We start from the raw sequence: 14,533 nt of genomic DNA on the forward strand, positions 1-14,533 counted from the left end.
TGATCCTCTCCACAATTTCAAAACATTTTCCTCTGGCACTCCTTGTTCGCTCCCATTTCCCCATCCTTCCCTGCCAGGCACTGGAACACTCACTGTCTCTATAGATCTGCCTATCATGGATGCCTTATGCAGAAAATCATAGAAAGCAAACAGCAACAAAAACCCAGCAACAATGACTATACGAAACATAGAAAATAACCAAAGAGGAAGCAGAACATATTAAACACTGAAACAACCTCAAAATGGGTCAAAAGGAGGTCAAATGATCGGGTATTGTGTTTTAGCCAAACTACATTTACCATGATCAACTTTAGGCTGATCTCTACCTAACGCCAAGGCGATTCACATCACCCAGCTGCGATCAGAGGGCATTCACCAGAGCCTTGTTCCATGTGGGGGCCCAGCAAATGGGTTTGGGTTTCCACTGTCATCCATAGCCTTCTGCAAACCAGGTGTTCTAATCTGCTCCAAGGTATCTCTGTAAATAGACTTGATGGCACCTAGTAATGAAAGATGTTACTAGGTGTGGTGGGTTTCACGTTGGGCTGCTAACTACAAGGTCAGCAGTTGGCAAACACCAGCCACTCTGGGAGAAAGACGAAGCCTTAGGCTTCCATAAAGAGTGACAGTCTTGACCACCCCCACCCCCCACCATTACCACCACCACCCCACACACACACCCCGGGCCAATTCTACCCTATCCTATCACTGTGGGTTGGAATTGACTCCTTGACTGTGAGCAAGAACAACAAAACTGTATTTCAGATTTTTGATACAAAAGTATCCTGGTGCACACTTCCAGCGCCCCACAACTAAAGAAGAAGGGGTTCTAGGCATCCTGTTTATAAAATTAAACTGCTCTGGCTCTCAGGCAGTACTTGGCTGTGCATTCTTTTTATTTTTTTTTTTAGTGAGTGAGTCAGTCAGTGAGTGAGTGAGGAGAGAGTGAGATAGTCAGTGAGTGAGTGAGTGAGTGAGAGGGTGAGATAGTGAGTCAGTGAGTGAGTCAGTGAGAAAGTGAGATAGTGAGTCAGTGAGTGAGTGAGTGAGTGAGTGAGTGAGTGAGTGAGTCTTGGCTGTGCATTCTATATGCATCATGGTCATTCCTTTGTGCCTGACATTGTTTTTCCTTGTGGTTTTCTTGGCATTGTTCTTGACATTGTTGTTCTTGTGCTTGTCATGTTGTGGCCGTTACATAATCTCATGTCAATTTGAGCTAAGGGGTGAAGTCTAGCCTGTCAATCAGGTCACAGCTTGATGATCTCATTTGGAGCCGCTAAGGAGATGAATAGCTCACTGCTGGGCAGACCCAGTCTTTCTGCCTTCCCATTCCCAGTGTTGAGATACTCAGAGAGCTGGAGGAGACATGTGAAGCCCATGCCAGCATTGGCATGCTTCCACTGCCACTGGATCCACAAGGCCTTCCACCCACTGGCCTGGGATCTTCCTGCATTCGGCATCATTGCATTTGTAGTGTGAATGTAAAGAGGAATTTATGGACTAGTATCAGCTATATGGGCTAATACCGGACTTAGGGACTTGATCTGGACTGGGCTGGGATGTTTTCTCAATATACAATTGTTCTTTTATACAAAGCTCTTTCTTACACACGTGTGAGTGTCTATGAATTTGTTTCTCTAGTCCACTCTGCCTAACACACACATTGAACCTGCAGAGCTTTCCTGTGAGCAGGGTGTAGCAGCAGGAAACAGCTGGTTTGGATGCAGCTCACACGGCAGATACCGGGTTCCTGCTGTATCTAGCACACTTCAGGTACAGAGGGTCCCCTGTGCTGACAAATATGCTGTTGGGACTGCAGCGATGCTGCCTCACAATCTTCCACATTCAGCTGGCTGGATCGGTGCTTAGATCTGATTGTAGGACTTACCTGTTTGGCTTTGTTTGTTTCTTACAAGTAATCAAAAGCTGTGTTCATGGGCTCAACCTGCAGAACAAGCTGATTTCTCAGTTCAATATGTTTGCAGCATCACCTATGTCTACATTGAAACCCTTTATTTCTGTGTGTCTGTACTACATTACAAGGAACCACGGTGGCATAGTGGTTATGCATTGGGCTGCTAACTGCAAGGTCAGCAGTTTGAAACCACCTGGAGAAAGATGAGACTTTCTACTCCCCTCAAGGGATACAGTCTTGGACACCCCCAGGGGCAGCTCCACCCTGTCCTGTAGCGTAGCTATGAGTGGCAGCGAGTTTGAGGTTACTATATTTGGGGAGCACTTTTTTTTCTTTTCAAATTCACTTTAAGAAATTGCTTAGTTAATGTGTTTAAGAGGTATCAAAACCTGCAACAGTTATTCAAGAGAATTTTTCTTGAAAGATGATCTCTGAAAGAAACCTGTATAGATAGGCCCTTTGGTAAATATAGCTCCTGAGGTTTCATTCAACCTCTTTCTGCAACGTGGTGCTAAACAGGGCAACTGGTCTCATCTACTCACGCCAATAAAGCTGATCAATCCTCTTAGCCCCCCTCCTCCCCCCAGCTTCCACCTGGCTCTGCTCTTGGGAATCAGCAAGAGACACCCTGTCTGTCCATAATATTTAATGAACCACTCTATGCTGGGGCTTAGCCATCAGCTGGCAAGCTTCGTGGTAATCAAATATCAAAAGTGGATATCATGAAGCATGTGTGGCCACCACACAAAACCCCTTCTTGTGTTCTGAAGTGCACACGTGAAGGCTTCAGAAGCATTACCTTATTAGAAGATAATCATTTCAAGAGTGTTCAGGGAAAACATATTCAGAATAAAGAACAAGGACAAATGCCTGATGACATGTTTACAAAGGGAGCCATTTCCAGAATATGTTCCCAGAGAAGAAATTGAGATGCTCAATTTGTGTGGTTTTATTTCCTAGGTGGTTTTTATTTTTTGTTGGCTGTATTGGTACTTGTCCCACATATCACACAGCTGAATAGTTCAAACTGTCAAGGCGAGTTGTGCAGTCATTACCACACTGAACTTTAGCACATTTCCTTCTTCCTTGTACTCTTAGTGTGATGTCTTTATCTGAGGGAAAAATAGAAACAGCAAAGCACTCTCCTATTCACCACCTTCTACATGGATATTTCAGTGCCATTGATTACGCTCATTTATGCAACTATTATTGATATGATTTTCCAAATGATTCCACCACCATTAAAATAAACTCATTGCCCCCTAAGCAAAAACTCTTCCTTATTCATGCATGGTAGCCACTGGTCAACTTTGGTTTCTTTTTTAAGTAGTTTTCTTGATATAAAATTCACAAAGCAAACACTCCCATTATAAAGTCACTTTTTAAAACAGTTGTATATCCATCATCACAATCAGTTTTAGTGCTCCCTTCCCCCTCCCACACTCCTTGTTTGCTCTTCCATCCCTCATCCCAGATAAACCCTTGCATCAGTTATTGTCTTTATTCATCCATTTCTTCTGTGTTTCTTAAACTGGGAAACCCAACAGAAACAATAAAAACAAACGAAAGCAAAACAAAGAAGAAAAAGCAAGTAATAATAATAATATTAAAATAAAGACTAGAAAAAGAAAAGACCACCAACAATATTTTTTTTTAAAAAACAACCACTGAAGAAATTTCTGTTGTAGAAGAATGTGGTACTTAGTTTATTGTGCCAAACTGGCTCATAAACACATGTGGGATTAATTGAAGGGCGGAGCGATAAATGGCTCAGTGAGCCTGGCCTTTTTTGTCTCTTGCTGGTAGAAATATTAAGCCTGGAGCACATGTCGGTTGGATCCAGAGGGAGGTCGCTGGTCGAGTATCATGCAATGCCATAGTTTGATCCGCCGTCATCACATTGACAGTAATCTTTGTCTATCAGTAGAGCTGCTCGAGTCCCTGGCCTCTGGCCTGAGGGGACCTGCCAGCGGCTCAGTGGAACCAGATACTATGCAGATGGGTTTTGAGTCCACCTGTCCTCCGGAGGTAGCCTTTTACAAATTGAGTGTTCACATCTAAACTCTGATACTTTGTCATATTTGGATTTTGTTGTTGTCAACTTTTAATCACATGGGCTGGTGTGCTTCTTCCATGTGGTCTTAGTTGACTCATTGCTTAGATGGCTATTTGTCTGAATACAAGCCTTTAAGACCCCAGACACTATTCCAATTGATAGGCGGGCACCATCTGCTTTCTCCACCACTCTGCCATAGCACCCTGATCTTCAGTGATCAGTTCATGAAGGTGAGTATCCAGCAGGGCCACGTTATAAGAACTAACTGTTCATGCCTTGGCTTTAGAATTAAGTGTGAGCCCAGAATCCAGCTGCTTGTCCTTGGGTTATGGTCATATTATGACACTGTTTTGTTATTGGTCAGATTATGACATAGACAAAAACAAAACCCAACAAGAACAATCATGAAAGAAAACAAAAACAAACAAGTACATAAATGAAAAGTTAAAAAAATCAAAAACCAGCACAAAAATGAAAACGTTGTCAATCATCTCCCTGTGGTATGAGGCAATTGCATTACCCTTGAAAACGTTTGTCCCAAACGTCCTCTGGGCCAATAAAGTTACCTTTCTGTTTCTGGTTGACATCAGGCTGAAAGCACTGTATTACCGCACAACAATTGTATATCAACATTACTAAACGGGGGTGTGGACTGAGGGGGTAAACAAGGATGAAGGGGAGGTGTTCAGAGGGGAGGGCGGCCTAGAAAGACACATACTTCTTCTCTGTATCACTCTGGAAATAGATTTTGTCTCTGGCTTCTGAGCAGCTGGATCTGAGAGCTGTTGGGTGGGGCTGATGACAGGTGTAACTGGTCTTTGAGCTGTGTGTGGGCTCGTTTCCAGGAATGATTTAGCCAGTAATATCCGTACCAGCCAGTTCTTCAGCAGCTCAGAAAATGCCCTTTCTTAGTACAGAGTGAAAATGAGGTTATTGCTGGTGTTATCCCTAAATGCAAGAATTAGTTCCGGTATCAGGTTAAATTATAGGTGTTAAGAAAATGTTTCTGAAAAGGCTCTCTCTCTCTTTCTCTCTCTCTCTCTCTCTCTCTCTCTCTCTCTCTTTGTTTGAAATGAACTTGTTTGTCACTAAAAACTCCAAGTCCACTTCAATTTTACTTCTCTCTCTCTCTCTGCCACTAAACTACTTTTTAGGTTTGAGGGATAAGGAATCTGGAGGGATTTTTTTTTCTCTTTTGGTTTTTTTTTCTTCCTCTTTTGGTTTTTAAAGACATAATAAAATACACATATATTATTATATCATTGGCCATCTCAAGAAATGAAATCAACAATATCCTGTGAAACCCTCCATTTCTATCTCTTTCTCTCTCATTTTTGTTATGTTTAAAAAAGAGCTTTATATCCAAACAAAAACCAAATTCACTCCCAAGTCAATGTTGACTCATATCAAGAAGTCATTATGTATTGAGAAGCCATCCTGATAAAGTATCTCAGACGAAATCTTTCCAGCCGTAGAAAGATATGGGGATAGCTAGAGAGAAAGAGAGAAAATGCTTCTCTAGAGAACTCAACAAAACATAGTCACTGTGGTAATCACCTGATCTGATGTCAATTTAAAGATTAAGTGTGCAGGGATGGAGTCTAGGCTGTCAATCTGGAGATAACCAATGAGATTTCTGTGGGCATAGTCTTCTCCTGAGAATTCTGGGAAATCTGATACTTCTTCCTTGGAGGCGAAGACACCTCTCTCTCCCTAATACTCCCTGGGAGACATTGCAGAAGACAAGCCACATGGATACAACCAGACCTCAGAAGCCGGAGAAGCCACAGAGAGACCCTGACCAGCACTGAGATGTTTCCAATGACACTGGATCCAAAGACTTTCTACCCACTGGCCTTGATCTTCTCTGCATTGGGCGTCATTGCATGTGTTTGGTGAGTCTGTAGAGGACTTTAGAGATTGATATTGGAAATATCGGGCTAATATCGGACTTATGGACTTGATCTGGGCTGGGATGTTTTCTCAATGTTCAATTGCTCGTGTATATAAATCTCTTTCTTATGCACTATGTGTGCCCATGGACTTGTTTCTCTAGTCCACCCAGACTGACACATTCACCTGCCCTTAGAATGGGCATGGATACAGATCTCTTCCATCGGTACTCTAGGTAGCTGTGTTCCCTATTTCTCGGCAGAAATGAGGGGGCACCTCTAGGGGGCACGTCAGCTCGTTGAAACAATGTGTTTAGTGTTCTGTCCATGTCTGCCTTCAGTGCCGCTGAGACGTCCCCCTTTAGTATCACTGGTTCTTGAACATGCACTGTACCTAATAAAATGGTTGAACATCAACCAATTCATTTTGGTGCAGTGATTCTGAAAAATCATTTTCATTTTTGTTTGTTGCTTCTGATACCATTCAGTATTTTGACAATACAACCTTTCAATATTAGAATTTGGGGCTTGATTTTTCTTTTTCATTTGTTTCAGCCTGAGAAATGCTGGGCATGTTCTTTTTGGGTTCCCAAGCCCCGGATATTTACATGTTTAATTAGAATCCTTTACTTGCATGGGTGAACAGTTCGCGGTCTGTTGTATCGTCTGCCTGGGCCTCATCCTGGCTAGTAGCTCAAAGCTTCTCTAGGGTCTCTTCCCCAAGATGTCAATGATTTGATTCCTGTAATACCATCTGGGGAGGTCCACATGTTCACGGCGTTTTCAAAAGGCCTTTGCCCTGAGTGATGTATTGGCCTTGTCAAATTCTATCAGGTGATCTTCAGTGTCATTTCTATCCCCGAGGTCGTATTTCCCAACTCAAAATAGGACCAGAGAAGCGCTGCCTCCTTGCTATCGCGGCCACATCAATGACTCAGATGGACAAACACTCTCAGGACCTCCATTTGCTGATGTAGCATGCCTCAGAATTAGAACAAAGTGTTTCAAATATTTGATGAGGGCAACAAATGTACAAATGGATGGATGTACGGGTTGTGATATGAGTTGTACAAGCCCCCAATAAAATGATTTTAAAAATAGCCATCTAGCTCCAAAGCAACAAAGCCCATATGGAAGAAGCACACCAGCCTGTGTCGCCACAAGGTGTCAAAGGGATCAGGTATCAGGCATCAAAGAACAAAAAAATCTTACTATAGTGAATGAGGCGAGGGGAGTGTGGAGTGGAGACCCAAGCCCATCTGTAGGCAACTGGACATCCCCTTACAGAAGGGTAACGGAGAGGAGATGAGCCAGTCAGGGTGCAGTGTAGCAACGATGAAATATACAACTTTCCTCTAGTTCTTAAATACTTCCTCCTCACCCACTATCATGATCCCAATTCTACCTTACAAATATGGCTAGACCAGAAGATGTACACTGGTACAGATAGGAACCAGAAACACAGGGAATCCAGGACAAATGATCCCTTCAGGACCAGTGGTGCGATTGATGATACTGGGAGGATGGAGGGAAGGTGGGGACGAAAGGGGGAACAGATTACAAGAATCTACATATAACCTCCTCCCTGGGGGATGGACAACAGAAAAGTGGGTGAAGGGAGACGTCGGACAGTGTAAGACATGACAAAATAATAATAAATTATAAATTATCAAGGGTTCATGAGGGAGGGGGAGCAGGGAGGGAGGGGGAAAATGAGGAGCTAATATCAAGGGCTCAAGGAGAAAGCAAATGCTTTGACAATGATGATGGCAACAAATGTACAAATGTGCTTGGCACAATGGGTGGATGTATGGATTGTGATAAGAATTGTACGAGTCCCCAATAAAATTATTTTTTTAAAGGAAAAAATAGTCAGAACACAGAGAATTCACAAAGAATTGTTACCCCCAAATAGTGAATCTGTGCCCCAATCTATTGAGTCTAATTAATAACTACTCCAAGAGGAGCAGAGAAAGAAAGAAAGCGGTTTCTTAGTTAGGAAGCTATCCAAGGGAACATTCTATAGCAACAAAACTATTTGGCAGGAGGCTGGCTTTTTTCAGTTACAAGCAACAGTTATACCTTTTTGGTTTTGTTGTTTTTTTCCCCTAGCAGTATCAAATGCATGCCAGTGGGCTATAATTCTTCAGAAAGAGGACAGGCCACACAACACAGTCAGCACACAAAACAGTAATGATACCAAAAGAATTCAATGATTCATTATCTTGACATCTACTTTCCAGACGACTGCCCCTTATCAATCTTATAAAATAACTAAGAAAACTCGGGAAGTCAAATTAACCTCAAGCAGGATTCAAACAGTAATTAATATTCCCGGTGCTTGTTTGAACCTCTGGGAAACAGTTAAAACATACAGCGATAAGTATATCTCACTTCAACAGAGTTGATTATAAATCCAGGTGCTTTGAAAACTGCTGACGGTGGAACGTGTGCAGGTCATGGATTATGTCAACTAGACCCTTCTGGTAAGGGTAACGCTCAACTTATCAATCAAGTTGCAGCCCAAGGACACCTCCTTGCCAAGGTGTGGTCTTTTGTATAAGAGAGGGAGGGAAAAGAGCAGACCACTCTTCAGCCATTTGCCTTCTGCTGGGTCAGGATCCTGCTCCCGGTTCATCACTTCCCTGCTACATCTTCTGCTAATCCCAGCAGCACTGTCAGCAGATTCATTCAACCAGCCTCAGATTGGATGCATTTAGCTCTGCATCTACCAGTCTGTGCCATCCTCCCACCCACTCCCACTTCATCCTCCTGCTTCCTGTTCTTCAGCTTCCACAGCCAGGTGTGTCAGGAGAAGTCTGACTTGAACAGGACTGGACTTTACTACTTCTACAACTCTGTGAGCCATTTCTTGGTATAAATCTCTATATATGAGAATGTGCAGGCGTCACTAGTTTGGCTTCTCCAGAGCACCCAACCTAACACAGATTGATCTTTGGAAACAATGGAGGCTCAAACCACAACCAGATTCCTTGCCATGAGTCAATTCCAACTCATGGTGACGCCAGATGGCAGGGCAGAATGGCCTCTGTGAGTTTCAGAGACTGACCCCTCCCCCCCCTTTTTTTAATTGATGAGCTTATTTATTTGAGGCTTTTAGAAATCTATTTGATTTATAAATCATTTTATTGGGGGCTCTTACAGCTCGAATAGCAATCCATACATACATCACTTGTGTCAAGCACATTTGTATATATGTGGCCATCCTCATTTTCAGAACATTTTCTTTCTACTATGATATTTTTGATTGGACTCAGACTTAGAGGTAGAAGCTCTCAGAGAGCACAGCCCCTGTCTCTTGGCAATCTTTTCTTGATGCTGTTCGCTGGCCTCCTCTTGGCAGATTCAGCAGCCGCCTCCTGGTCTCTCTCGATGTGCTTTTTCTTCAGGGCAATGTGCTACATGGCCCGCAGTCAGGGAACGCTGAATCCTGGGTGTTTGGTCCTGGGTTTCTTGTCTTCTTTGTTCAGGAGCTTCCTCACAACATACTGGACGCCATCATCTTCTTTAGAGAGACTGAAGATTTTTGGATTCTGCTCACTCCTTTAGGCCCCCAGCAACAAGACACAGTTGTATCAGTCAGTCTGGGAAATCTTTCTCCCTCCCTTTAATTTTTTTTCTTCACAATAACCAAATTGGGAATGCTCAGAATGGCACCCACAATGCAGACCCAAATGGATGTGTGCTTCCTCTCTTTGGTCTGTAACAGGAGTGCCCTTTACTCAGCAGCAATGGACAGGGCCCTGGGTCAAGACACCTTGCTTCATGGGAAAGCCTTGCTTGTCATTCCCAGCATGGGCGCAGACAACGTAACCCTTCCAGTCATCACCCAGCACCTTGGCAGCCATTCGCGTCTCATAAAAGGTGTGAAGTTTGTGTTTGTCATCTGCTTCAATGAGTTACACAAGCCATCAACTTGCAAAGGGGTGGATAGGTCTAGCCTGTCAATCAGGTTGCAGCTTGATGACCTCGTTTGGAGGCACAATGGAGATACATAGCTCACTGGAGGTCGGGCACCCTCTCTCTGCTTTGTCTCCCTGCAAGACATTCCTGTTGACAAGCCACAAGGAGTTATGCAGATGGCAGCCAGGGCCTTGGAGCTGGAGGAGCCAAGTGGAGATTCACACCAGCTCTAAGATGCTTCCACCGCCACTGGATCCACAAGACTTTTCATCCACTGGCCTGTGATCTTCCTGCACTTGGTGTCATTTCATGTGTTGCGTGATTCTGAAGAGGAATTTATAGACTGGTATCAGATTTATGGATTTGACCTAGACTGGGCTGGGACGTTTTCTTAATATACAATTACTTTTTGATATAAAACTCTTTCTTCTCCACATATGGGTCCCCCTGGATTTGTTTCACTGGTCTACCCAGGCTAACACAACGAGTTTCTGGCAGCCAGTGGCTGGGAAGGAGAGGTTCAGCTTTATGGTGAAGCAGCCGACTGCTTTCCAACTACAACTTTGCAAGAGTAGAAAGTCTCCTCTTTCTTCCACAGAGGAAGGATCAGTAGCTGGAAAACAAAACATGGCCTTGGAAGAATTACCATTGCTATCATATAAGAAGGAAACAGCAAAACAGAGAACTAGGACTAGGCCCATGTATTTCTGGAAACTGTTTTCTTGCATCAGCCACCACCCATCTGTTTACTTGTCCTGTGGTGGTTTCCATGTTGCCATTCTGCTGTGTACCCTGCCACTGATACTTCAAATAGCAGCAGACTCATCCATGGTGACCAGTTTCAGTGGAGATTCTAGAAGAAGTCAGATTAGGGGATAAGGCTTGGCGATCTATTTCTTTTAAACCATTTTACTGGGGGCTGGTACAGCTCTTATCACAATCCATACATACATCAATTGTATCAAGCACATTTGTACATTTGTTGCCATCATCAATCTCAAAACATTGCTTTCTTGTTGAGCCCTTGGTATCAGCTCCTCATTTTCCCCCTCCCTCCCCCAGACTTGATAATTTATAAATTATTATTATTTTGTCATGTTTTACACTGTCCGACATCTCCCTTCATCCACTTTCTCTTGTCCATCTCCCCACCCCAGGGAGGGGGTTATTTGTAGATACTTGTGATCAGTTCCCCTTTCTACCCCACCTTCCCTCCACCCTCTAGGTATCGCCACTCTCACCACTGGTCCTGAGAGGTTCATCTGTCCTGGATTCATTGTGTTTCCTTTCCCTATCTGGACCAGTGCACATCCTCTGGTCTAGCCATATTTGTAAGGTAGAATTGGGATCATGATAGTGGGGGGTGGAGAGGAAGCAATAAAGAACTAGAGGAAAGTTGTATGTTTCATCATTGCTACACTGCACCCTGACTGGCTCATCTCCTCCCCACAACCCTTCCATAAGGGGATGTCCATTTACCTACAGATGGGCTTTGGGTCCCCACTCTGCACTCCACCTCATACACAATGATATGATTTTTTGTCCTTTGATGCCTGATACCTCATCCCTTTGATACCTAGTGATCACACAGGCTGGAGTGCTTCTTCCATGTGGGCTTTGTTGCTTCTGAGCTAGATGGCTGCTTATTTACCTTCAAGCCTTGAAGACCCCAGACACTATATTTTTTGATAGCCAGGCACCATCAGTTTTCTTCACCACATTTGCTTATGCACTCCACTTTGTCTTCAGCGATCCTGTTGGGAAGGTGAGCATCATGGAATGCCAGTTTAATAGAACAAAGTATTCTTGCATTGAGGGAGCACTTGAGTGGAGGCCCAATGTCCATCTGCTACCTTAATACTAAGACTATAAGTATATGCACATGAATCTATTTCCCCATCAGCATATATAAATATATTTACATATACACATGCCTGTATTTAGACCTCTATAATGCCCTTTGCCTCCTAGCTCTTGCCTCTACTTCCTTTTACTCTCCTCCTGGTCCCACTGTCACGCTCAGCCTTCATTTGGGATTCAGTAATTCCCCTCCGTTACATATTCTTCCAGAATTCTTTTATTTCCCAAACTCAAAGAACATTTCAAAGGAAGACAGTGTAAGTCACCCAAGGAAGTCCAAACTGCCATGTGTACATGGTGTAATTGAAAACAAATTCTCTTTGTCTCCCACAATTCCACAATTCCTACATGTATAATTCAGTGCCGTTGATTATACTCTTTGTGTTGTACAAACATTATTGATATCTTTTCCCAGCTTCCCTGAAATGACATGCACTCTTTTGGGAGTGTAAAACCTGAAATTTCTTCCATCCTTTACAAAAACCTGCTTGGATTATAAACCAAGGCTTTGGTGTGAATTCTTTCTCATGCGAAGCCAAGAACCAAGGTATTCCCCACCCGAGAAACCTAACAGAAGCACCACCTTCAGAAGTGTGCATCAGATAGAAGCTCTGTCGAGAGACCGTAAGTTCACTTATTAATACATTTGTTTAATGAAGGTTTCTATGGTTTTGGTAGTAACACTTTTGGACTTACCCTCATATACGCTTTAGGGGTATTCATTTTGATTTTTCGTCTTTATTAATGATGAAGCAGGTAAAAAAATAGAAAAATATACAAGTGATACATTGATCACAATGTACCATCTCTCTCCCACCTGATTTGTGAACCAGCATGACCATTGTCTCTGAAGTAACCCCGGCCCTTCCTCCCCTCCTCCCATCCCCTCCTCCCCTCCTCCCCCTCCTCTCCCTCCTCCCCTCCCCTCCTCCCCTCCTCCCTGTTCTCCCCTCCTCTCCCTCCTCCCCTCCTCTCCCTCCTCCCCTCCTCTCCCTCCTCCCCTCCTCTCCTCCTCCCCTCCTCTCCCTCCTCCCCTCCTCCCATCCCCTCCTCCCCTCCTCTCCTTCCTCCGCTCCTCCTTTCAGTCCCTCCTCTCCCTCCTCCCCCTCCTCTCCCTCCTCCCCTCCCCTCCTCCCCTCTTCCCCTCCTCCCTGTCCTCCCCTCCTCTCCCTCCTCCCCTCCTCCCTGTCCTCCCCTCCTCTCCTCCTCTCCTCCTCCCCTCCTCTCCTCTCCTCCTCCCCTCCTCCCCTTCTCTCCCTCCTCTCCCTCCTTCCTCAGAGTGAGGATCCTGAATGATGGATTGACAATGACTTTGCTTTCATTTGCAGTGTAACTATATGCTTACCACCCTAAACAATGCATTGTTTCGTTTTATCTTTCTTGAATGAATAGGATCATAAAGAACGTGTTCTGGGACTGCTTTTTCCTTTCATCACAGGTGTCCCTGAGATTCACACATCATATCCAACAGCTAGAAAGTATGTTGACGGATATGTAGTGTCTCATGAGGCAACTCCACGCAAATCGATGACCTTTCTTGCTGTCGAAAGCGCTGTGAGCACTTTCTGTGCATATGCTCCTCTTACTAACACCCAAGAGTCTTCCTAGAATACGTAAGAGAGGCATTGCTGGGTGGGTGGTGAGGGAAATCTCAATCGCCCCTTCCCCAGTAGGATGATCAGCATGTTTTATTGGGAATTGAGTGAAGGTTTCCAGAGCAGACCACGCCTGCATTCACTAACACACGTTGCCTCCCAGTCACACCACGTGTCCACTACCCGCGCCCCCAACCCCCAACCCCCATGGTTCCTGTTTCCCATCCTCCTCCTCGCCTAGTGTTTCTGAACTTGTCTTTGGGGAAAGGCGGCCCTTCTGATCTCAAATGGTTGGGTATTCTAAGGTTTGTGTGCCTCTCCAGGTGTTACTGTTGCCTTCCTAGGACTGTCTGCTGTTGGGCTGACAGTCCCAGCCTGGGGGCAGTTCATTCCAGATCTGAAGGGGCTCGGGCCACAGTGTCAGGATTCCACCTGTCTCTATCTGACCTGCAAGCCTGGTCCTTTTTTTTTTTTTTTAATGACTCTGAGTTTTGTTCTACATTTTTCTCCCAGTCTGTCCAGGATGATCTGAGAGCCTTTGATCTTAGTCCCTAATGCCAAATTGTTTTTCCAAACCTGTTGCATATCTTATGAGGGAATCCTCTTGGGATCACGAGGGAGTTGAAGGAAGTGAGGTTGCGCAGAGCCCCTGCAGGAATGGCAAGGTTTCTGGAGTGGGTAATCCTGAGCTTTCTTCTCACAATGAAAGGATTCGCGTCAAAGCACGGTGCGTGACCCAAGTGGGTTTTTACAAAGGAACAGAGAAGCTTCCTTCAGGTGTTAGTCTCACAAGGGTACACGCTACTTCGGGGCAGCTTGCCCAACCGTGGGGTTCACCACGGGGCACCAACACCACGTGGAACAGAACCCTCCACCTGCCTATGACCTGGAGCAGGATAAGAAAGCAAGGCTTCCACAGCCAGGATATTGCAAACCTCAGGCTGGGGAGACATGGTCGATGGCTTTGGTTGACCCCATTGGCGGAGTCAGGTCAACCTGTGTGATGTACCTCGGGTGGTGTGTCCACGATACTGGGCTCACCTGGGCCTGGGGGGCTTGTGTCTGTGCCTAGTCAGTTTGGGGTCATCACAGGTGTTCAGTGGTCACCGGATTTCTTTCCAACCTCCTTGATGGGGGTCTTTGCAGGCATGGGAGGGACATCCCCCTGTCCCTAAATCTAGCTACCTAACAGAACCTCGGGAGCTGGAATTACCTTTCTGAGTTGTCCTGAGTTAGGGAGGAGAGGAAGAAGGCCTTCATACCAACACCTCCATCCAGCCTTCCACACCAT

This window comes from Tenrec ecaudatus, chromosome 4 (genome assembly GCF_050624435.1).
Source record: "Tenrec ecaudatus isolate mTenEca1 chromosome 4, mTenEca1.hap1, whole genome shotgun sequence".
In the NCBI taxonomy this organism is placed as follows: domain Eukaryota; kingdom Metazoa; phylum Chordata; class Mammalia; order Afrosoricida; family Tenrecidae; genus Tenrec; species Tenrec ecaudatus.